We start from the raw sequence: 26,067 nt of genomic DNA, 5'->3' as shown, positions 1-26,067 counted from the left end.
ACTGAGACTCCACCTTTGTCGATTGAGGACCGTACCGTTGTTGGCACTATTGATCGAAGATTGAACAGTACTAACCACATGCCGGGAGTAGGAGGTAGTTGAAACCGGTAAGCTAAGTACCTAAATTGCGTCGAACTCTGATTCTCGACCTGTGGTGCTGGGTAGGGATGACGGATGGTGAAGTTGTCCACGGGTTCACCGGGTGTTCGCACGTGTGGGGCTCATCATCCGGGTGTTGGCGGGATTGATTCAGGCTTCGGGGTAATCGTGGGAACGGTTGCTCGGTGTGACTCGACGGGGTCGCACTTGGCGTGTGAGTTAGGTCCACGTTGCAAGGTTAAATCGGATCGATTCACCGTGACTCGCGGATATGAGAACCTTGATCTCTCTGTCACATCGTAGTAAAGAAGTGGAATGAGACTGGAATGGAAATGTTGAGTTGTGTGTTACTAAAAGATAATATGATGAACCATGTATGCTCTAGAGAAATAGGCGAACCTTGTTTGTAGCTGTCAAATCAATTGGAGCTAAAATATTGAAAGTAAGGATTCAGTATTAGTAACTTTTCCGCAAAACAACTCCAGAGCCAAAGAGCTTTGCATGTCTAGTTAATGGGCTAAGTATACCCATAGACGGGTAAGTCTTGCTGAGTATTAGAGTACTCAGGGTTTGGTTGTACCCCTCTTCTGAGTAGGCTGTGTTCCGGAAGACTTCGAGGAGACTTGCGCGTCTTGGTGTGGTCAGCCTCTTCCTCCGGGTTGGACTGTCGAGTGGGTTCCGTCTTCTCCATGAAGTACGGGCAGATTGGCCTCACATCAGTGGGCAAGATGTGAAGCTCGTCTTTTGTCGTCGATGGCAGTTATCGTATTGTATTTTGGGTCTCTGCTTTAAACTCTGTTTTACTTCCGCTATGTTGAACTCTGAGATTTGGATTGTAAACCCTGGATTGTAGAACTTTGTTGTAAATTATTTCTGAAGCTTGTGTTAAACACTATTTGTAAATTAATTTGAACTCTGCTTTTGCTTGTAATCACTTGTGCTTGTCTTTTGTCGAGAGTTCCCGTGTAATCGATCCTGGTTACAGCAGGCAGTCTGGGAGTACTGGTTGAGTGCAGAAGCTGTAGTTTAAGCTTAAGTTGTTAATTATTGCACTTGATCAGTATTATTTGGACTGTTCTGTGACAATTACATTCTAGACTTGTCCTTGGAGATCCTAGACTTGTCAAAAACTTAAGTTAGTTTTGAAGTCAAGTTTTACTTTGTTGTTTAGAAAACGGCGGCCGCCATCTCTGGTAGGCTGTCGGCGAGCTCTGATACCAGCTGTGGTGGAACCACCCAAAACTACTGGGCTCGGGTGCACTGATCTCCGTTGCTAGGCAACTCTGACCCAAATTGGTACGCACCGGTAGTTCCTCGAGTCAAGCCTCGATAAAAGCCACGCTATTCCAGGATCGCACAGAAACACTCACACGAAGGTGAGCCCAGAGATTACAACACAGAACATCTCATACATCATCAGAGTTGCAGCAGAAAGTAAATTTATTACAAACTATGTTCAGAGTAGCGAAGTACTACAGAGTTCCAAACTACACAAATTATTCAAGTCTCAATATTGCAACGGAAAGATAAAATGACTACTAGCGAAACGTGTGACGCATCGATAAAGCCCGTACGAAAAGCGTCACTCAGAGGGAGGGTCATCCCACTCGACAGATTAGCCCGGAGGCAAAGTACATGGCCAAGTCAGACTCGCAATCATATCTTCGAAGTTAGTACCTGAAAACAGTGCCACAAGCAGGGCTGAGTATACTAATACACAACAAGACTTACCCGTCACCGGATATACCATAGTCTGATAAGTAGACATACAAGGCTTTTTGGTTGGTGGGTTTATTTTGCCAAAAACGCTACTAAGAGTGGATCCTTATTTTTAGATTTTAACTTTGCCATATTCTAATTGGATTAACCGTTCTAAGTTTGCATCTAACTCTACACAAACATGGTAGAGCAATCATTTAATCAACTAGCAGTATTATCATCATCATGTTCCACTTGTTACTCTATGTGACTGAAAACGTTAAGCATTCTCATGCCGTGAGAGGCGGACGATTCCAAATCGAATTTCAACCTGGCCAGGGGAACCTAACACACACGCATGGGGATCGACTTCGCTTCCGCCCACGCTACTTTTCCCCTTTCTTTCCAGTCCATGGATCCGGGACACACTCCCCGACTACAGAGTCTGACCACTCTGCACCCGTACGTCCGGACAAAAATAACACCTACTTCTACCAAGAGGGTGGCAGTCGTTCCACTCGCTGGTCCAATCAGGTACTTAAACTTACCAATTACCATATTTCTCGGCATGTGGCTAGTACTTTCAAACGCTTAACGAAATGAGCCACACACTGCGACCTTAATCAATTTCAACTACACCAGCGGGGTATCACAACTACACAACCCCGCCCGTTGTCCTTATATTTGAGCTAAGGTAAAGTCAGTCAATTCCTATATGCTCGCGAGAGGCAGGAAACCCCTCGACTTCTACCGTTCCTAATTAGCGGGGCAACTAGTCGATAAAGAGATCCGGATATCAAACATAGGTACCTAGGGATCATGCATCTAAGGTTTTCGATCAAAGCCTAGAAAACATAAATGTGCAATAGAATTATTACAACATATACAAATAGTTAGATGAATATAATGCGGAAATTAATGGGATTGTGCACCAAGGCTTGCCTTCTTGGGCACTGTCAAACTGAGAGTCCTCCGGGGCTTGGCCCTGGTCTTGGTTTACGTTAGCACAGTTAAGATTAACCTCCGATGTAGCAAGAGAATCCGCTGCAATCAGTTTGTAGTCACCGTCGGCGAGATTAAATGCGTCTATATGCAATGCAAGATTTTCATGGTTACAATAGGATAAATGATTTCTTTCCTTCGCGATAAAGTCGTAGTCCAATAAATAGTTAACTTAATGATGATCTTTGTGAGTCCATTTACTGGGCAGTCATTTATGGAGTAGTAGTTATAATTATCTATCTTCATGAATGAGTGTGTAGGTGGTTTCCATTTCTAGAATTAAAACATATTATATGTTCACAAATTCATAACAAGGAAACCTACACATGAACTAGTGATGAAAAATTTATGTAGAATAGCTCAGACAATTTAGCAACTACTGTATAAATTTCAGCATCTAACAACAAAGCATTTAAACATGAAAAATCATGCAACCAGATTAACATAGGAACTTCATAATTTTGCACAGAATGATAAGCATGGTTTCTGGTGCTACAAAATTTACAGCAACAACTAGATATTATCTACTCAGTACTGTAATTTTTCCAGATTTTATATACTCATGCATTAGGAGCTATAAAATTAACAAAGCTAACAAGCTAGCAACAAAAATAAATTCCACAGAAGGTTATACCAATGTTATGGATCTCAAATTTTACCAGAACCTAGTAATGGTTTAAAAATTCTCTAGAAAAGGTAACAAGCATTATTTCTACCAGATTAATTACTTATGCATTTAACTCTAAATGAGCTTGCATATTAATTCGAGATTCAAAATGACCAGTACTGCATGTGAAATTTTTATCACAGGAAGAATATACTCTAACTAAGAACATGTCCAAAAATCATGATCAGATATGAATTATTTCACTCAAAACAAAAATAACAAACCTAGCCATGATATATTAAGCATGATTTATAACTGAAGCAATACTTAGTAAATATGGATCAAACTTTGCAGGAATAATTCCAGGACTAAATAAAGGCTCCAGAAATAAATTTAGATTTTTCTAAGAACAATAACTATATATTGTGAATTAAGTTGATTAGACAAGCATTAAACATAATATATATCAAACTAGCTCTAACATTTCTTAAACTTATGGATTAGCAAGATTTCAGTCACATGTGCATCAAGGAAAAATTTCAAAGTTAGAGCATGTCCATGGTTTTCAGTATTAAAACAAGAAAGTTATTAGCAGTTCTAAGAATCTTTGTCATTTGAACAATTTAACAGAATCAAACAGGTCTCATCTTTTTACCTTAAGCCTAATACTCTACCAGGATTAACATATCCAAAACTCAAGTTCATCCAGTGAACAAAACTACTTGAACATACATGAGGTGTTTATTCTATTCTTTTTCATAGATTAAAATGTAGATGGATTCTGAAGATTTGTATGTAACAAAACTGGTATATTTCATTGTAATGGTTCCAGAACATTTGAGTTTGCATTTTTACGATTTTTTGTGATTCTTTATGCATTTTTGAAGTTCACTGCAAAACTTAGAGAAACTTGCACTTAGCCCCTTAACCGAAAAAGAAAAATTACAACTGGGTCCTTTGCCGGCCTTCTCCACAGCCGTACCTTGCCGGTGGTGTTATGCTAGGCAGGGCTTACCGGTGCTGCGATTGGGAGACACGCGGGGAAGAGGAGTTCGAGAGCTACCTACCAATACCAGTGTTCGGGGCTGGGATGGTCGGAATCGATGTCGCCAGCGTGGATGGCGGCAGTGGTGTTCGGGTCGCTGGCATTGTGGCTGAAGGAGGGCTCGGGGTAGTCAAACGTCGAGCGCACGAGCACTGCGAGAGCGTGAGGAAGTTGTTGGGGTAGCTATCGTGCTCGATTGCTGCCGGAATCGGCCGATCCACGGCGAGCCTTGAGCTCACCGGTGGCGGCGCGATTGGGCGGCGGCGCTTGGGTGGCTTCAGGTGGAGTTCTGGGCGTGTGTGAGCTTCACTGGAGCTAGGAGAGGATGGGGGAATGTGGGTCGGGGATGGCCTGTCCGCGCGAGCTCGAACTCGCCGGCGATGGCGGACGGTGGAGGAAGGGGGAATTCGAGAGGGTCGCGTGACGGCGGGGGTTCTGGTCCTATTTATAGGCTGGAGGGCTTAGAGGCGAAGCAAAAGAGGTCTGGGGGAGGTCGGACAGGGCCAAGAGCGCTCGCGCGGCGAGGTGGTGGCCGGAGAAGCGGCGCTGCGCATGGCGGGATGGCGGGGCAAGCGCCCAAGTGTCCAGGGACACGTGTGTGCGCGAGGAAAGGCCAAAGGGCCATCCAGGTGTCCCTGACGGGCCCTCCTGGGTCCAGTTGGTCGCGGACACGCCGTGGACGAGGTCCACTGGCGGCGTACAAGTGGGCGGCGGCGAAACAGAGAGGGAGATGGAGATAGGGACCAGTTTGTGATTTCCAAGAAGTTCAGGGACCATTATGTAAACTAAAATTATCTCTATCTTCCTGAGCTCAAATGAAAAGGTGTTGAATACCAAACTTGTGTAAATTTTCAAGATCTATAACTTTTGTTTTAGGCAAATTTTCATTCAAAGCACACATTTTGAGCTATTTTACAATTCCAAACTTGCAATAAAGGGCTTTGATTTTTATTTGATTTTTGATGGGATTTGGCTGAAACTTGAATTCAGTACATGTCATTTAAGGTACGAACTACAACCCAAACTTATTTTTGTGCATATTTTTAAATAGGATTGGAGTATGTTATTAACATTTTTACTCTCACATTTCATGTTCCAAATATGTAGTTTAAATTTTATTTGACATTTTCTTTCTGAATTAAATTTCCAAAACCCCTTCTATAATTTATTTGGGTTAAATGAATTGGCTCTTAATACACAGACACCAGAAGTGTCACACCAGATCAGCTGCCAATTTGGAGAGCAACTCCGGCTCGCAACGCCGTAGCAGCGTCGCTTCCACGGAGCACCCAGCCGGGGGTCAACCCACAGTGGTTGCGGACGAGACAGAACATTACCCAATGGATGACATCACTATGAGGACACCCTGCGAGCTCCTGTATTAGAAGAAGAAAAAGATCAAACTGGTCACGCACGGCATTGCTGAAGTGCCTGTCCAAGTTGGGATAATTCATGGTAGGCCGATTCTGGAAGGATATGCTAGGGTCATGGTCAATCGAGTCGAGCTAGGATGGGAAGACCTTGACCTCGAGATCCCTGGAGGCGATGGAGAAGAGGAACTCGGCCACGCCATGCACACATGGATCTGTTGGAACAAGCGGTACATATGATTGGCCTTTGGGATACAATTTGCCGATACACCAACTCCCGGCTCCGAGCCCGCCAAGTCACTGGCAGCCCAAAGAGGTCCCAGTCCGAGTCCTGCTCCGAGATCACCACCGGCACCACAAAGGAGTCCCAGTCCATCTCCGAGATCACCACTGGCACCACAAAAGAGTCCCAGTTCGGCTCCAAGATCTGCACCGACAGCAAAAAAGAGTCCCAGTCCGGCTCCCGATGATGCAAGGGACTCAATTGATAGCTCAGGACCTTAGGTCCCACCGTCACCACCTCCGAAGGCGAAGAAGGAGAGCGCGAAGCCTTGGGTCCCACCGCCACCGCCTCCAAAGGCGAGGAAGACCACAAAGGTCATGCCGCCTCCTAAGAAGAGGAACACCCCCAAGAAGAAGAAAGAAAAGCCTCCACCACCGAAGTTAGCATACCATATGACTTAGGAGGAATTGGAAGAAAGTGTGCGCAAGCACGTCAGAGCTCATTTCGCGCCAAAAAAAAGCCTCCACCGGTGCATCAATGGTCAGAGGCAGATAAGAAATACTTCAGATCTTTACTCCAACCGAAGTACGGAAAACCCCTATCGGACTATGACCGCCAGATCACAAAGTCCTGGGAGAAGCCAAGTAACCGTCGGCGCAACACAGTTCCCCAGCTCGGACAATAGTCCAAGCAATCGATACCCCCGCTCAAAGTGCTTTTTGAAAATGATGCAGCTACTGCTCAGTTTGTGCTGGAAAGCGGCCTCACAAAAGCTCAGCTGCTCGAAGGGGCAGAAATCGAGGTTCACCCAGGGGCAAACAATAAACCTTTCATGTTGGGGGAACCTCTTATGTGGGAAGAGTTGATTCCGATGCTACCAACTAGGATGCGTGAGTTGCATGCATGGTACCTGAAAGCAAGTGCATCAAAGGATGTAGTGTTACGTGCCCAAGTACAAGATAGGCATTTCCATCGGGGGATGGATGACATATGGATTGAATTTGAAAATCTTTATGATCTATACCATCAAGACGCTCTAGACAAATCTCTCCTCAGTGTATTTTGTATGTAAGTGAACTTCATCCTACCATTTGTATATAGTACTCTAGCTCTACTAATTATGTGTTTTCTCATCCTCCTCCTTTTTTAATCGTGTAGGATGAAGGTTCAAGAATGACTGAAAAAATGGTACTATCACGTCGGTTTCATAGACTCATATAATATACATGAGGAGAGTGTCAGGAAATGGCCTAATCGGACCGAGAACAACATACTCAGGGCCATGCATAGGCAGAATACTTGCCAATACATTCTGTTACCGTACAACTTCGAGTGAGTTCTTTATTTTTTGCCTTGACTTGACTATATATATGTGTATATATATCCAACATTTCTTATATATATGTGTGTATGAAACAGGTTCCACTGGATCCTTCTTATTATCGAGATCGATAAATGCCGAGTTCTGGTGTACGACTCCTTGAGGAAGCCAACATATTATTACCAAGACCTCATAAACATCATCCAAAGGGCATGGGCTCGCTTCCTCCAAAAATATATAGGAATCTCGTCACCATCAGCCCCGCTAGAATTCAACGCTAACTGGCATGTACGAATACATATCGCACATCTATTGTCGTTTCTTTAATCAACATAAATATTTCATAACACATCTATATATATGTATATATAGATTATGAGACAGATGCCAGGAAACAACCTACTCCTCTACTACGTATGTGAGTACATGCTGGATTTTTGCTGCCGTAGCTCGATGTCACAACACAATTTCAGAGTACATAGAACAACATTATTAACAATTACTTGCATTTAGTTCCATCTAGGTACTAATTCAAAATATTGGTGTTTGCACTTGGCAGATTTCTTGTATGGCAGAAGACCTCATCCAACCGCAGAGAATCAAAGCAATTCAAGAATCAATTTGTGGATTCCTCCTAGATGAGGTCATAAATCCAAATGGAGAATTTTATGCGGATCCTAATATAAGTGTGGGTCGAGCGGATCCAAATAAGGACATCAGCGATGATGATGAGGCGCCTAAGGACACTTAGTATCTTGTAAAAATTTGTCGGATAAAACTTATGTGCACGACGACTTGTAAATATATTATGAATCCCGAGTTCATTATTAATATATATATATATAATATTTTAAGTTTATGTAATTATAATAAATGTATTCTATTGTATGCTACATACAAATATATACGAATATGCAGACGTACAAGAATACGATATGCATACGTATACGAATACGAATTAGTTGAAACCTAAAAAATGAAAAAAAACAGAAAAGAAACCGACTGGTACTAAAGTGCTCCACCTGCCACGCCTGCGTGGCAGGCACTTTAGTACCGGTCGGTTGGCGGCCCACTTAGTACTGGTACAAATCGGGGGTTCCCGCCCGGTACAAATGAGGGATTTTCTTGCAGGGGTCAACTTGCCAACAATGCGAAAAGTGAAGACATAATACGTTGTGGCCATAAGCTAACTTGGGATCTGTTTAGAAACGCTTATAATCCGCTTAGTGGTGGGAATAAGCATAATTCCAACTAAATGCTTTGAATGTTTTTCGCTTAATTGGGAAGCTGCTCAACTGAGAATCGGAGAAACAATGTATCGGTCAATTTTCTCCGACGAGGATCCGAGCCCGCGTATATGAGAATCGAGCGGCATTTTCCTCGCCTGACCCCGCCTCTTACTACGCCGACGCTGCTGCCCTCTCCCTGTGCCGCCTCTTGCTTGCGCTACGACGGCCCTGCTTGTCCGCCCGCCCACCCTGCTGCCACGCCGTCCCTTGCTGCCGCACCCCCTGCTGCCGTGCCCCTCCCGCCGCCCTGCTGCTCAAGAAGGGGATGGAAGAAAGAGAGAAAGGAGGCATGGGGCCGGCCCGTGAAGAAGAAGAGATAAGGATCATATAGAGATGATAAAAGAAAAAAGAGTAGCAAGTAGAAAAAAAGCAGAAGTTAATAATTTTTTTGTCAAGATTTGTATACATATATAGTAATAGATTATCTAGCAAGATAAAAAACATAAAAAATTCTGCATGTATTTACAACTCATCCTAGAGCATTGACCCAAAAAATCAAGATTGTCAAACACCCGGCTTATTCAAACAATCGATTCTCTAAACAGGCTTATCACAGAATCTTGCTTCTAAGAAAAGCGAGATCCACATGCTGAAACAAAGCCTTAGTCAACCCGCCAACAATACACCGATACAAGATTGAAAAGACAATCAAATAACTAGCTCAGTTGGAATAATTGGGTTGAGTAGGGTTGTGCAGCATCGCCTGACCTCACAAAAGCTGCTAATCGACATATATTCTTAAAACTTTAAAAAATTATCACCGTAACTAAAACTCCAATAGAAGATCGTAATATAAAAAATATTATACATATTATACTAGTTTCAATAAACAAAAAAAACTTGGTTTTTATCATGAATTCACATTTCACGCCATAGAATATGATGATAAAAGGACAACATCTTGGTCTGAGCTATTTGGATAAAACAATGATAATGAAACAAAAGCACTAAATAAATTTACTTTTACGTAAATGGGAGCCCAAATGTTAGTACAAAAATAAGCTAGCTACCACCCTTGCATAGTTGCATTAGCGCGGGGCTGCTAGTTGAACAGCTAACGAATGGATGCTCCAACAGTTCGGATGCTGAAGGTCTGTCTTCAGCATTGGGTTTTACACACTGGCTTATAAAATCACGAGCATCCTCTGAAAGAATATATGGAATTGCTGGCGCTTCCCCCTTACCAATCCTGTATAGAGCTTGTGTCTGCATAACAAATAGCAAGACAAGAAGAATAGCACTAATCATACATCGAGAATTGATAAAAATACATATGCACGTTAATATAGAACTTAAAAAGTAAAAATGGGCAACTAAGATTTGCAGAAGTTAGTACAAAATGCTCACTCACCCACTCCATGTCAGGATAGGGAATTTGGCGTGTCAACATCTCTAGGACCGTGCAACCAAGACTCCATATGTCAGCTGAAGGTCCATATGTCTTTTTTGGATTGACAACCTGAAAATTTAGATTTTAGTGCTTCCATTTAGGACGATCTTACAGTGTTGGTCCAAATCGTATATGCTGTGATTCAATAACAATGGTTGCCAGCCCATTAATTTTGCATGAAACAATGCTTAAGTCTAAATCAATGAATCATCACTTAGCTACACTGAAATATTAGATCAGCTACTATAGTCTATTAACAACCAACTTGATTAGACTTAACTGGATGTTTGATATAGATCTGTAGTGACACCACTGAGGTAGGGGCGTAGGGGGGCTACTCCCTTGTACTTCAGTAACTTTAGGTCTATTACTTCAAGGTGATATTCTATACAAATTATGTAAAAAACATGGGATGAACAGACAAAATGAAAGCATGCTCTAATCTCAGTTCAGAGTTTATGGTGGTTACCTCAGGTGCCATCCAATAAACAGTTCCTTTGCATGATTTACTTGCACTGAATTTGGTGATCTGAATGGGAATTGATAAAACAATATTGTATCAGAACAAGTGGCAACACCGCAACATATAAATAAAAAGAAAAAATGTTCAAATTTGCAGATTGCAGAGCAGACCTCCTTAGCGAGTCCAAAATCTGCAAATTTGACAGATCCATTAGCATGCACCAGAATATTTGCGCATTTTATGTCGCTGCAAGATCAGATTTTAAGCTATATAACAGCATAGTATATTGATATAATTTCTGCACACTTTTCAAATCAATGTGAGAAATACAGTTATCGGGCATTGCTTTGCAAGGTTTCTTTTAAACTAAAATCTGATCAGATTTTAAGCTATACAACAGTACCATATATTGATACAGTTCTGCATACTTTTGAAATCAACGTGGACCAATACATTTTTAGGGCATTGTTTTCCAAGGTTTCTTTTAAACTAATGGGAACATAATTGCCCACCCTATACCTTGTTATCTCCAGTAATCTCACTCACAATGTGCTTAAGGTGCCCCCTCTCCCTCCCTCCCTTTCCAATGCCTAGGCGCTTGTGAGAGGAGAGGCAAGGTGAGGCGACACCATATACTGTCCTAGAAGCAGCAAAGCAACAACAGGGGAGGATGGAAGAGAGAAGGAAAAGGAAAAAAGGAGAAAAAGGGAAAAGATTGTTAAGAAACCAGTTTGTAGCGCTCAGGCACACAGATCTCAAACTGAAGAACGCAAGAGTGAAAACACACAGTAGAGAGGAAGAGCTCTCAGTATTTTCTTTCTTCACTTTCTCATGTATGTTACAATGGTGAAAGTGACCCCCTATTTATAGGGGAGAGGCTGATAGAAGAACAACTATTACAGTATATGAACATTGGACTTTCTCTTCCTCTTCATTTATTTGGCCACACCCAAAATCAACCTTTCACATACTGTAGGTTGGTTTTGGTTTACAACACTCCCCCTTGGCCAAATATATGCCATGTGTATGCCTCGTTAAAAACTCCCCCCAAAAAACCCAGTGGGAAAAAAAGAGTAGGAGAAAAGAGTACATCACATACATTGCTTATGCTGCACCTGTTGCCTCGTTAAAAACCTTGCATGAGAAAACCCAGTGGGGAAAACTCATCAAGGGAAAAAGAGTACAACGGTTGATGTTGGGTCGGTACTTCAGGACCGACATGTGATCTTTGGGATCACAATTATGGGCCATGGGTTTCAGGGTTGATCTCCCCCTGAACCCTGCAATTCTCTAAGTCGCATCATGCCAATTCCACGAACACACCTGTGGAAGCTGGAAGCCGGCAGAGACTTTGTGAATAAATCTGCCAGATTTTCACATGACTTAGTTTGCAGGATGTTTATCTCCCCACTCTTCTGGAGCTCATGGGGATAAAAGAATTTAGGAGCAATGTGCTTCGTGAGATTGCTCTTAACATAACCCATATGCATTTGTGCAACACAAGCCGCATTATCCTCATAAATAATGGTGAGGGCGTCAACAATATTCATACCACATGACTTCTGGATGTGGCCAATCATTCGACGAAGCCAAACACATTCTCGGGTGGCCTCATACAGGGCGATTATCTCTGAGTGGTTGGTCGATGTAGCAACTAGGGTCTGCTTCACAGACCGCCAGGAGATGGCAGTACCACCATAGAGAAACACAAAACTAGTCTGTGATCTGGCATTATGCGGGTCAGACATAGCCAGCATCAACATAACCCACCATAGAGGGAACCCCCTTTCTTGAATACCATAATCCAAGATCCTGAGTACCTTGTAGGTACCTGAGGATGGTTTTCACGCCAACCCAATGTCTTCTGGTGGGGGCAGAACCGTACCTAGCCAACAGGTTCACTACAAATGCAATGTCTGGCCTTGTGCAATTTGCAAGGTACATTAGTGCGCCAATAGCACTTAGGTATGGGACTTCAGGTCCCAAAATCTCCTCATCCTCTTCCTTGGGTCAGAATGGATCTTTATCCGCTTCCAATGATCGAACGACCATGGGGGTTTTCAAAGGGTGGCATTTGCCCATATTAAACCTTTCAAGTACCCTCTTTGTATAGGTGGACTGGTGTACAAAAACTCCTTCAGGGAGGTGTTCGAGCTGCAAGCCCAAACAAAACTTGGTCTTATCCAAGTCTTTCATCTCAAACTCCGTCTTGAGGTAAGCCGACGCTTCCTCAATGTCCCTTGTGGTACCGATGATATTCAAATCATCGACACAAACTGAGATGATGCAGAATCCATTAGTGGATTTTTTTTATGAACACACAGGGACAATCATCATTGTTTTTGTAATCTCTCTTCAGGAGAAAGTTACTCAATCGATTGAACCACATCCTTCCGGATTGTTTCAATCCATATAACGACCGCTCCAGGCGGACGCTGAACATTTTGCGGTTCTGATTCGGTCCAGGGATCTTGAGTCCTTCAGGGACTTCCATATATATTTCCGAATCAAGTGACCCATATAAATATGCGGTCACGACATCAATCAACTGCATTTTTAAATTCATGTTAGCTGCCATAGAGATAAGATATCGGAACGTTATGCCACTCATGACAGGAGAGTAAGTTTCATCATAATCGATGCCGGGACTCTGCGTGAACCCTTGTGCCACCTGACCATGTTCATTTCTCTTCCGGAGGAAGACCCATTTGCATCCTACAGGGATGACTTTTGGAGGTGTTCAGACTGCAGGTCCAAAAACCTCTCTTTGACAAAGCGAGCGCAATTCTGCCTCAATTGCTGCTTTCCATTTGTCCCAGTCAGAGCGCTTCCGGCACTCTATTATGGACTTTGGTTCTGGACCCGGATCCATTGAATCAGCAATTTTTGAGGCAAAATTTATGTTGACAACAGTGGTCTTTCTATTGTATGACTCTCCTGATTCCACATAATTAGTGGTGATCTCCTCATGATCATCCTCCCGCTCATCGTGATTTCCCATAACGATCGAGCTGGGGCGTTTCGATCCACCAATGCAATATTGAGCGCGCGACGCATGTGGTTTCCATCTTTAGGATGGGGTCCTTCAGGGACCAACTCGACTCCAGGTCGAGCTGCCACATCAGGGGCGTTCTCAACTCTAGGTTGAGCTTCTTCAACTGATTCTTTGAGTGATGCAAGTGGCTCAAGTACTCGCCTCTGCGGACGTCTCCGCGGGACCTTGTGTAACAGAACCGGCCAAATTAAACCGGATTAAGTGCGCTAACTATCATCTTAATGGTTAATCAAGTTGCCACGCACTTAAAACGGTGTAATCCGGTCGTCTGTCGGGTTAAGGATCGAAAAACACTGGAAGTCCCGCACGAAGACGAGCACAGATGATTACAAACAGACAAAATTTCTCGAATTTAAATTACAAAGATGAGCTTTACAAAATGAGTTTTAAAACAAATTATCAGAGTTCAATATGCAGCGAAATTTAAAGAGAAGTTTAGTTTAGAAAAACAACGATAACTACGATGACGGGAGGACGTCACATCGAGCCCACCAATGTGAATCCTGGTTAGCTCCAACCAGCAGTAGTTACCTAAAATCAGGGTGACAACAAACCCTGAGTATACTAATACTCAGCAAGGCTTACCCGACTATGGGTATACTTAGCCCATTATCTAGACATGTAAAACTTTTTGGCTCTGGAGTTCTTTTACTGAAAGGCTACTAAAAATAGGATCCTTACTTTCAATATTTTAGCTCAATTTAAGTTTATCAAGTATTAACTAGATTTGCCTAAACATCTAGAGCACGCATGGTTGATTACATTATCTTTTTAGAAAAACCATAGACATCTCATATGCTCACCTTTCCATTCTTATCTCAAACCTTTACTACGATGTGACAAAGTGACCAAGGTTCTCTTAACCGAGAGAGACGGCGAATCGATCCGATTTAACCTTGCAAGGTGGACCTAACTCACACGACACTTGCAGCCACGCCAGACCACAGATATCAACTGTTCCCATCATTACCACGACATCTGAACCACGCCTGCTAAAACCCAGGTGATGGGCCCCTCGCGGTGAACTCCCGGAGAACCCGGAGGCGGCATCCTATCCAACACCCGCCAACTCCCATGCCCAGCGTAGCAGGACGGAATTCAAATTACCATTGTAAAGCGGTACACAGCTTACCGGTTTCGACTACCTCCTACTTCCGGCATGTGGTTAGTACTGTTCAAACTCGGTCAACACTACCAACAACGGTACGGTCCTCAATCGACACAGGCGGAGGCTTACTTTCCATCCCTTTTCATATCCAGAACCAACTCATCTCTGCCCGGTCTCCATTTCTCTTTACTCATTAATTCATTCTCAATCCACATTGCCCCAAGTAACAAGATCTTAAATTTTGCGAGTGACAGGAATCACTCGACTTCTACCGAGATCCTACTTAGCAGAGCATTTCTAACGACACCTGCATACTAGTATAGACTCATAGGTACCTAGGGAGAAGCATGCATACTAGGGTTCCATACAACTCCTAAAAACGTAAATGCACAAATACTTAAATAAACATTGAATACTGAAATTAGGGTTATGCTCCGGGGCTTGCCTGAGAGTAACACTAAGCCAGTGTCCATACTAACAAGGTCTTGGGCTCTTCTGACTTTGAGCTGGGTCTTCAGTTGCTCCAGCGGGTCCTTTTCTCTTCAGGATGCGTCCACCCAACACCGTCTTATGGTTCGGTTCTGTCCGCACGTGCTCCACGTCCACACGTGGTACATCTAGCGTACCTAAATGAGATGCACCAAGGCAGATGTTTGAATTCATGGAAGTACAATAGATGATACCGCAAAAATGACAAGTAGGGCAGATACAAAGCCACGCTTGGATGGGCACGAACACGATGCAATGCAATGCGATACGATTAGGAATAAAGATATAATTGGGCAATCGTTTACCGAGTAAGCACCGCAACAAGCTCAACAGGCAAAAAGAGTTGGTGCTACAACACGAGAGTTCATTCAAGTATTTTAGCCTGAAGTGTTTCCTACTAAAAAGCATTACTAGCTTGCTTAGAAAAGGCTAATCAAGTATATAAAGCAAGAAAGAACAATTTATTTAACCAGCAAGGCACAAAAGTAAATTAAATAAAAGCAACCCATGAACTAGTTCTCAAGAGGTTAACATGATTATACAGGACTAACACAAATTGTTGAAATTAACAAGCGACCATGATTTTCCAGCATTTATTGATAACGGGAGGTAATTCAATTAACCCCAACATGACCTACAAGTTAACTTAAAACAAATCATTGCAAGCACTCACCAAAAAAAAAGGATTAGCCAAACCTGTCTAGCTAACAAGAGTTACTATACTTCACCCAGAAATGACATAACTTGATGGATTCAAACATGCAAAAAGGAAATGCTTAGCAACGCTTTTGTAAAAAGAAGCTATAGCTGGAAACTAAACAAATACAAAAACTTAAATTGCAGCCATATTTCAGTAACAAAAATTAACTGGCATGACAATATATTGGTAAAGAGTGTAACAACAATTTATTAACATTTATCGGTGACCGAAAACATTTATTTTGGCGCTAGGATGGAAATCCAACAATACTAGATCCACAAACATGCACATAGACTATGCACCTAAAAAAATTTTCAGTGGACTACACATGCAAGGAGTAAGCCACTGTGAATTTTTCATAATTTTTGGAGCAAAAGAACAACTGGTATTAAATAAACTAGATTAAACACAAACTGCATTTCTAGCAGGGGCAAAAGTGACATTTCACATGCATGATTATTTTTCCTCTGAAGGTCTCGATTTAAGTAACTCAACAAAATTTAGTTTGCATTTTTTGCATTTTTCTACGTTTTTCTACGATTTTTCCTAGCTTTCAGCCGAAATAAATAGTTTCTGGAAACAAAATAAAACAAAAGAGAGGGGGCTGACAGCCGGGGCCCACATGTAAGTGGGAGCCCAGCTCCCAGCCTCCTCTGCTTTGCGCCCGCACGCCCACGGCCATGGCCGGCGGCGGTGCCAGGCACGGCGGCGGCCGGCCAGCAGCGCGGCAAGGCCAAGCCGCGGCCAGGGCAGGCCTGCGGAGCCACGGCGCGCGCAGGGCGGGCGGCACTTGGTGTTCCAGCCGGCGCAGTGCAGGGCGGCGGAGGAGCGGGGCGCGGACGCGACCAGGGTGGCCAGCCGGCGGTGGGGCGCACGGCAGTGGCGAGCAGGCTCGCGCAGGGCGGCCCCGCGGCGTGTGCGCGGCGGCGGCGCTGCTGCGCCCCGGCGAGGGCAAGGCCGGAAAGGGAGGGGAAAAGGTTTGAGAAGCATGAGGGAAGTGCGAGGAAACTCACTGCGGGGTTCAATCGGGAGGAGAAAGGCCGTAGGATGAGGATCGACGGCGGCGCGGAGCTTCGGCGGCCAACAATGGCGGCCGCGGCGGCCCAGGGCCAATTCGGCCGGGGAAAGGCTTAAACGAGCTCGTGGATGGGTAGAAGAGGTGGAGGGTGAGGTTAATCGGCTTGGGGCACGAGTAAATCAATCGGAGCGGCGGGGTTTGACCGGAGCGGTGGACGGCGGGTGGCTGCACAACTCGGCTCGACCCGAGCTCTAGCAGAGGAAGGAGGAACGAAAATGGGGACGGCACCATGGGGATAAGCACGGGAGCGCGCGGCATCGAGGTTCATCGGCGCGACGCGTGGACACGGACGTCGAGAAGCGGCGACGGCTTCGGCGGCGTGTCGAGCAGCGAGCAGGGGAGGAGGTGGAGTGAGGACGATTCTGTAAATAGCTCGAAGTTTCAAATTCCAGTTTGTAAATTCAGTTTTTCTCCTTGTTCTTGGCCTCAAATGAAAAACTTTTGAATACGAAAGTTGTTTAAAATTTTGAGATCTTCAACTTTTGTTTTAGGCACTTTTTCATTTGAACAATGGTTTGAAAGATAAAATTTAAAACTTGGGTGCATTTGAAAATGTCCTATTCAAAGCAAAATTAAAGGTTTTCTTTAAATCTCGTGCTGAAACTTGAATTTTGGCCAAAATGAAAGTTGTAGAGGAAGAACAGTTCTACAACATTGATGTTGGGCAAAAGTTGATTTAGAACTCGGATTAGGGAGAAAAACAAGATCAAACGTAGATAAGTCGAAAGTTACTATGCGAACTCGATTAGCGCTAATAATGATGATTAGCCTCGATTAGCGATTAAGCACAATGTTAGCGTCAAAATTAACACCGGGGTGTTACACCTTGTCCTGAGCACCCGGAGGTCTCCCCCTCTTCCTAGGATTAGGGGCTGAGACTGTAGAGTTAGTAGCCTTCTGGGTACTTGAACTCTCTCCGGCGCATTTACTGCAGGTATATGCGATCTTGTCACTTTCTTATGATCAGTGAAGGCATCTGGCAGCTCATTTGCAAGATTTTGCAAATGTATAATTCTTTGAACTTCCAGTTCAGACTCACTGGTGCGTGGATCTAAGGATTGCAACCCCGTTGCATTCCATTCAATTTCCCGGCATTCTTCTGGATGCCTATCTCCCCCTAATGCTAGGAAATGGTCTTCATCGAAGACAAAATCAGCGTACCGAGCCGTATGAAGATCCCCAGTCATAGGCTCTAAATATTTGATTATGGACGGAGTCTCATAACCGACATAGATCCCCAACTTCCGGTGGGGTCCCATTGAGGTACGCTGAGGTGGTGGTATTGGCACGTACACTGCACTGCCAAATATACACAGATGGGAAATACTTGGTTCTTTTCCATGCACCAACTGTAAGGGGGATGTTTCATGATATGCAGTTGGCCTGAGTTGGATTAGTGCTGCAGCATGCAAGACTACATGGCCCCAACAACTGGTTGGTAGCCTGCAATTCTGCAACAACAGTCGTGCAATCCACTTGATCCTCTTGATCAAGGATTCAGCTAGACCATTTTGTGTGTGGACATGTGGTACTGAATGCTCTACCTTAATGCCCATGCTAAGAAATAATCATCAAAAGCTTTTGACCTGAACTCACCAGCATTATCCATCCGAATGGACTGTATGCGGTTATCAGGAAAGTTTGCTTTTAACCTGATTATTTGGGCAATAAGCTTGGAAAAGGCATGGTTTCTAGTCGACAACAGGTCCACATAGCACCATCTGGTAGATGCATCAATCAATACCATGAAGTACCTAAACAGGCCCGACAGGGGCTGAATAGGTCCACAAATGTCACCTTGTATCCTTTGAAGGAACACAGGTGACTCATTCCTAATCTTCAGGAGGGATGGTCTAGTGATTAGCTTCCCCTTTGCACATGCAGTGCAAATAAAATCTTCAGGATTAGGGAAACTATTAACACCATGGCCAACAGAATTTTTTATGATTCTTCTCATCATACTCAACCCAGGATGACCCAATCGGTCATGCCATATTCGAAATGATTCCACATTTCTGAATATGGTCTTCATTGCAACATATCCTTCAGTGGGTTTTATGTATGTGTAGTACAAACCCGATGGCGATGAAGGGAGTCTTTCCACTATTTGCTTTCGGTATCCGTCAAATTTGGTGATGAGCAGATATTCAGTACCTTGCTCAATCTCGGTTTCCATATGGAAACCATTCGAACGGATATCTTTGAAGCTCAAGAGGGTGCGCTTTGAGTCAGGATATAATAATGCATCCTTCACAAATATCTGCGTACCCATCGGGAGAACTAGTGTGGCACTTCCGGTACCCACGATATGAGCAATGCTTCCGGCAATGGTCATAATATTTCTATTTTTCTTTGTCAAAGTCTGGAAATACTTGGTTTCCCTTAGTATCGTATTATGTTAAATACATTATTAGAAAAACATAAATTTAACATAAAGCATACATTATTAGAGCAATATGACATGATTCCTAGGAAACATTACAAAAGTTTGGACCATATGCTACGTTACAAATGCTCTTCAGGAGCATATATGGCCAAACACTAATACATGTGGACATCACTATGATACTTTGGAGATCACTGCAGGTCCCCAAATATATCAAAGTCATCAAGAAGGCTCTCCTCATTTTCATCCATTTGGACGTCTTCACCGTTTGTGTCGACATTCATATCGTCACGCTTCTGAGCTTCTGGCTCAGTTGTGAAGTGGGACTCATGTTGACCTTTTCCTTTCTTGCTCTGCTGGTAAAGGTCAACCAGGTGCCTGGGGGTGCGGCACTTTCGGGACCAATGTCCCTTTGTCCCGCATCTATAGCATTCACCTTGCTCAGGAACGATGTTCCCGCCGGCCGGCAGGGCACGCGCGTCCACCTTTTCAGACCATGATTCGTCCTCTCGTCCTTGTGCCAGCCGCGCGTTCCCATACTGTGTTCCTCGGGAGGTCGCCATTTCCCATGCTGTGCCCCTGCTTCTCACGTCCTGCGTTCCCTTGTCCTGCCGCCGTGCAAGACTTCTTGCGTTCACACGCTTCCACCCGGCCGATTTCCAGGTTCCTGCGCCCCCCCCCCCCCCGTGAGGCAACAGTCATCCCTGCTTCTGCCTTTTCCCCCAGCGCTCGTCTAGTTCTTTCCGACTTCCCTGCTCCCCATCCGCCATTGCCGGCTGCCTTGCTCCACATCCACCATTGCTACCCAGAGAGGTCTTTGTCCTCAGGTAATGCCAGCTGCCGGTCGCAGATTTCACTACCGCTCATTTCCGGCGGCGGCGTCTGGACCCAGCGGCACGACCTCCGAGCTTACCGACCGCCTCCTCACCTCCCGGCTCGCCTCCCCGAGGTCTCCGTGGCCTCGAGCTTCACTGCCGCCTCCTCACGTCCACAAGCAGAGGACCCCGGCGGGTCGCAGTGGCGGAGCAGGGGCCGGCGGCGGGCCTTGTGGCGGCGCAGCGGAGCAAGGGCCCGTCCCAGGCGAGATCCACCCCAGGCCATGGAGATCCACCCCTCTCTCATGGCGGCGGCAGCCGGATTCATCCCCTTTCCTCGTCCTTCCTCCCTCCCTCTCCCATGGCGTCAACACTCCAGAACGGCGGCGGCCCCTCCTTCCCTTCCTCCCTGCATCACCGGTGGCAGCGAGGCGGAGGTGCGTCACGCCGCGGTCAGGCCGCAACGGAGTCCGCGGCGGTTTGGTGGCGCGCGGGGCTGCTACCCTCCCCGCCGACGCTGCCCTGGGGCCGCGCCGCCACCCGCCTGCTCCCTCCCCGATGGTGGCGGACGGATCCGGATGCTCGTCACCCTCCATCCTCCCTCTCCGCGGTGGAGGCGAAAAGAGGCACAGCGGCCGCCGAGATCCAGCGAGCAGGGGACCATGGCGGGAGCCGCTGCTCAGGCCGGCGCAGCCGCAACGGATGGCCATGGCGGGAGCCGCCGCCAAAGTGGAGCTCGCTGGCCATGTGCGGCGGCGGCGGCGGAGCTCGCGGGCCTCGCCCGCGTGGCCGCGGTGAATATTGCGGCCCCCACACATGCCGCGGCGGCGTTGCTCGCTGCTCCACGCCGTGGTGGAGCTTGTGGCCCTCGCACATACGTTGCGGCATCGCACGCGGCGATGATGGAACTCGGCGGCGTCGCTTGCGGCTCTCGTGCAAGCTGTCGGGGCGGCGTCTCCTCTGTAGTCCTTCGTCTCCTCCAGCCTCCAGGGTGGCGCCATGGACAGAGCAGGAGTGGCGCCAGAGGTGGAGGAGTCATGCACGCTCCACTTCTTTCCCCGCGCCGCTCTGGCCCGACAGTTCCCAGCAAGTTCACCTGTCGGTTGACTAGGATGTGGACGAGGAGCGCTGCTGGACGCCTCGCCGGATGGCCGCCGAGCTCTCGCACACTGCCTGCAGATCTTGCACGAACCCCCACCGCAGTGATGTCGACCGCGGAGCTTGCTCTGCTGGGGGAGAAGTCCAGTTTACAACCCCGAACTATCGCAGAAGTCCGATTTTCAACCTTTAACTATAAAACCGAATAACATAGGCCATTCAACTGTCAAAACCGTGCAAATTTGGACCTTGGGGTGGTTTCCAGGGTGGTTTTACATTTTTGTGAGAATTAAAATATTCAAATTTAAATTAAAATATTCATGGGTAATTAATTTTCTATCAAAAATCTGAAAAGGGTGTTAAAAGTTTTCTAAAAATGTAACCTATCTATTGTCGTGATACATCTTAGTAATTCAGATCAAAATTTTTATTTTCATAATATTTGTTTGCTTTTAGTTAAGCCTATTATTTTTTAATAACTAAGCTTCAAATAGAGCAATAATAGATATGTCACACTTTTAGAAAATTTCTAGTACTACTTTTATATTTTTCTGATTTAAAATGAATTGTATTTTATTTTTAGATCTAATTAGAATTTTAACTTTTTTAAAAAATACAAAACCATCTTCAAAACCACCCCAAGGTTCAAATTTGCACGGTTTCGATAGTTGGATGGCCTATGTTATCCGGTTTTGTAGTAGAAGGTTAAAAATTGGACTTCTGCGATAGGTCGAGGGTGTAATTCGGACTTTTCCCTCTGGGTGAGTATAGCAAAACTATTCTCTCGGTTTGTTTCCATCATCATCCAGCCATCCCTGTTTCTTTTTGCTCGTCGTCTCTTCCTACTCTGGTGAAGCCATAATTAAATCAACTTTCTTGGCCATTTGGAAAACTGTAAAACGAAAACAGATACAAAGAGATACACGAGGATGAACCTAAGGTGCTTTTTTCTTTTAATGCCACAAACATTTTCCCACCTTGCAGGTTTCAGATTTAAAGGAATTTCTATGTCTATATCGAGTCATCTGTATATCAGTGTGACTTCCTCTGTGCTTGCAGGTTTCAGCTTCTTACTGCTTCAGAGGAGCATAGATATATGGTCTTCTGTGCTTCCTTTTCGAGTCGGTGTGCTATTTGACAATGCAAAATGGCTTATCCTGATGGATCCTCAGAAGAAAAGCAGGTATCCTTTTAAGATACAGATAAACAATTGAGTCACGCTCCTTCAAGAGAATTTTTTTTTCCCATGTCAGCGTATTGTGATCCCAAAAAAAGTAAGAAAAGGGAATAATATTCTGTGCTGACCGGCCACCTCCATTTCCAATTATTGTCATATCTGTTTATAGCGGTGTGAAAGCATTGTGATATTCACATCACTTGGGGCTGTGAAAAAAATGCTATACATATGGTCTAAAGGTGGCTTATATCTTGCAGAAAGTTCAATGACAGAAAACTGCTTCATGGTTAAGAGAGCAAGTATTGCAGCTTGGCCCAACATTTATCAAGCTTAGAAAGTTATCCTCCACACGATCTGATTTATTCCCAAGGGAATTTGTCGAGGAGCTTGCAAAACTGCAGGTACTTTGCTTGTCTATATCGGTGTATTTTCCTTAATGATGTATTAGTATGTTCTTTTATTATGCTGACATGATTTGCTTGTCCGTTCCTTTCTGTCTTCATATTACGGTTTTGGTGAAACTAATCTGGTAAATGGAACAATAACTGTAAATGATACATGATGGACACAGCTTTTGTATTGGAATGACTAAGAACCAAAGGAATTTATATGAGCCATGATTTATCCCCCTTTTTTTGCAGGATAGAGTACCTGCATTCTCTCCTAGAAAGCAAAAGCTTTCATAAAGAAGGAAATGGATTGTTCCATTGATAGTGTACAAAGAATTTGAAGAGCGTCCAATAGCGGCAGCAAGTCTTCGTCAGGTGTTCAATCCTAAACATTATCAGCATCTGCATTTTTCTACCCAGTATCATTGCATACTCAGTATACCATGAACATATCATGCAATCATTTTTCTCAAAGATATTCCCTTTCCCTGATATGGTTAAATTCTGAAGAAACTAGCTCATCATGATTTAGCCCCTCTTGAAGGAAATGTGTGATTTAGGCAATCAGCCCCTCTTCACATCCGTATCTGTCCATTCCTTTGTTTATCATTGGTAACAGCCTTCACATGATGCATTCCTGTCCTATGGAAACCAACACTGACGATATTAATGGTTCTTATTTGGGAACAGTTTACTAAATTCAATGTCCTAGATGATACTTATGATGTATTTGCTGATTTATACTTCCACATTGCTTTGTGTTTTATATTCGGGTACATCGTGCAGTGCTCCATAATGGTGAACGAGTTGCAGTCGAAGTTCAGCGACCAGGCCCAAAAAAATTTACAGTTCATCTTACTTAGGTCACTGTCAAAAAGTTTTGGTGACATATACATTTGGTGATATATACAAATCGTGACACATACAAATTACCGAGGTTGGGAATGATGGGGCCTATCATGTGGAGTAGAATTGGAGCTGACACGGATAGTCACACCTCGTCATGGTTACTTCTTTTGAGCCCTACAGAGCTGTGTCCCTGCTACTGCTAATGTCTTCCTTTATAAATGATTTTCTTGAATTCATGTGAATTAAATCCTTGGCCTCAATGTTTGTGTCGCCATGGACTACTGTAAATAATATGTTTGCTTATGCTGCAATTATGTCAATTTGCAATGTTTGAGTCCTTAAAAAAGTTGTGTCTTTTTGTTTCTTTTCTTGGCCATTGTTTTACTTTCAGTATTGTCGCCTATGCTCTGAACAATCGGTCCTCATCTTATTGCTTCGACCAATAATTATACATGCTAAATACGTAAACACTGAAATTATCGGCGGCTAAATATTATGCGAATTTAGGCGCCACGCGCCTTGGCGCGCCTAATGCACTAGTAGATCTACTCATTTGGAGTCCAACAAAATTGAATTTTTTATTTTATGATTTTTTGTGATTTACTATAATTTTTCAAAGATTCAACCAAAATAAACATTAAAAAATAAAAACCGCTGCCACCACAGCCTCAATCCGCTCAGTGAGATCATGTGACCGGTATCGCGAGTTTGAAGAGTCCAAACAAACGATTTTGTTGTCTAAGGAGGAAACTCAGATTCATCCTGAAGTCCAGAAAGGTAAAAATGACTTTTTTTCCTCAAAGAATAGAAGTGGCTAACTCGTGTGTTGTGGGCCGTGTGTGATAGTGTGTTGTGGGCCGTGTGTGATAGTGTTATGGGCTCATGCGTTTCACTTGGAGTTGTTGGGCCGGATCCATATTTCCCCCTAAATAGCAAAACCGTCCGTTCAGACTCAGGCATAATTGATCCAATAAGTATGAATTTTTTATTACAGATTAAGAATATAATAGTTAGACCACCATAAAAATTTTACAGTAATTGGACTACGGAAACTATAGCTATGAATTGATTAATAAAAAGTATATATCTAAAGCTACAACAAAAACTTTATAATAAAGTATAATATATAATGTGTCCACTGCATATATCTACTAATGTGGAGTTCAACAAAATTAGATTTTCTTTTTTATGATTTTTATATGATTTACTATGATTTTTTAAAATACAGCCAAAATAAATATAAAAGAAAAGAAGGAAAACCACACAGGAAAACCACCAAGGAGGTGATATGTTTGGTATTGTGAGTAGAAGGAATCCAAACGGATAGTTTTGCTGTTTAGGGAGAAAACATAGATTTGTTCCAAAATCCAAAGAGGTAAAAAGGAGTATATACCCCACCGCTGGAGAGGGGATCGGTATGGAATAACATAATCGAACCCAATCCGTTTTCTTCTTCTTGCTCCAACCCCCCTCTTCTTCATGCTAGCCTCTTCCCCATTCTGATTCTCCACCCAAATTATCGGTTTTGTTGATTGATCTGAGCGGAACCGTAACCGTCTTATACATTTATCTAAAACAAGTTCAAATGACTGCATATTCGCAAGGACAGCACATAGGCCGTGTTTAGTTCGGTAGGGTGTAAACGCAAAAAAATTTTGCGTTTCGAATCTTCCCAATTTGAAGCACTAAATGAAATTTATTTATAAATTTTTTTGCACAGATGGGTTGTAAATCGCGAGACAAATCTAATGATGCTAATTAATCCATGATTAATCAATAATTAGCGGATGGTTACTGTAGCATCACTGTTGCAAATCATGGATTAAGTAGGCTTATTAGATTCGTCTCGCGATTTACAGCCCATCCATGCAAAAAGTTTTATAAATAGACTTCATTTAGTACTTCAAATTAGCAAGATTCCTTTTCACTCTAATGCGTTTACAGCTTTTTTGCGTTTACGGGGTGGAACTAAACACACCCATAATTTCAGAATCTGGCATATCCTACAGCTACGGCTGGAGAACACAAGCAAACGACTTGCATAGCCAGCCGTCAGACATAAATACCACTTGCAAGGAGCACGAACAGAGACCCAAAGCCCAGCAGAATAAGCAAAGCTAACTTAGACATGAATCATTTGCCCTAAGGAATTGTACAACAACCAAACAGACCTGTATGGTACCAGAAATACAGAAGCGACGGCAGCTGTTGCGATCAAAACTGAAGCATAAGGCTCGGTTCATTATTCAACTCATTGTGCCTATAATCCGTGTCACTGCTTCTTTTGAACAATTAGTTATGTCCAGGATCAGATTCTGTTTGTTGGTAAGTAATTTCCACATAAAACAAATCCCAAGTTTAGTGCCAGCAGTTAACTCTGTAATTCCTGTAACCCGCTCCTGGTTAATTTCATTTA

At 43.9% G+C, this 26,067-nt stretch overlaps 1 long non-coding RNA gene across 3 annotated transcripts; it reads left to right on the top strand.

The window, feature by feature from the left end:
* The first annotated feature begins 21,968 nt into the window (after positions 1-21,968).
* On the top strand, positions 21,969-23,971 carry LOC120668925. 3 transcript variants are annotated; one of them, XR_005672636.1, is made up of 4 exons: positions 21,969-22,176; positions 22,296-22,419; positions 22,671-22,814; positions 23,055-23,971. It is a non-coding gene; the product is annotated as an uncharacterized LOC120668925 (long non-coding RNA). The 3 variants fall into 3 exon arrangements; XR_005672637.1 differs by having other exon boundaries at positions 21,969-22,419; positions 23,055-23,414; positions 23,589-23,971; XR_005672635.1 differs by having other exon boundaries at positions 21,969-22,419.
* The last annotated feature ends 2,096 nt before the right edge of the window (positions 23,972-26,067 follow it).

Source organism: Panicum virgatum, chromosome 4N (assembly GCF_016808335.1).
Source record: "Panicum virgatum strain AP13 chromosome 4N, P.virgatum_v5, whole genome shotgun sequence".
NCBI lineage: Eukaryota > Viridiplantae > Streptophyta > Magnoliopsida > Poales > Poaceae > Panicum > Panicum virgatum.
The sequence above is the reverse complement of the archived record's forward strand: the minus strand, read 5'-3'. Positions and strand labels throughout refer to the sequence as shown.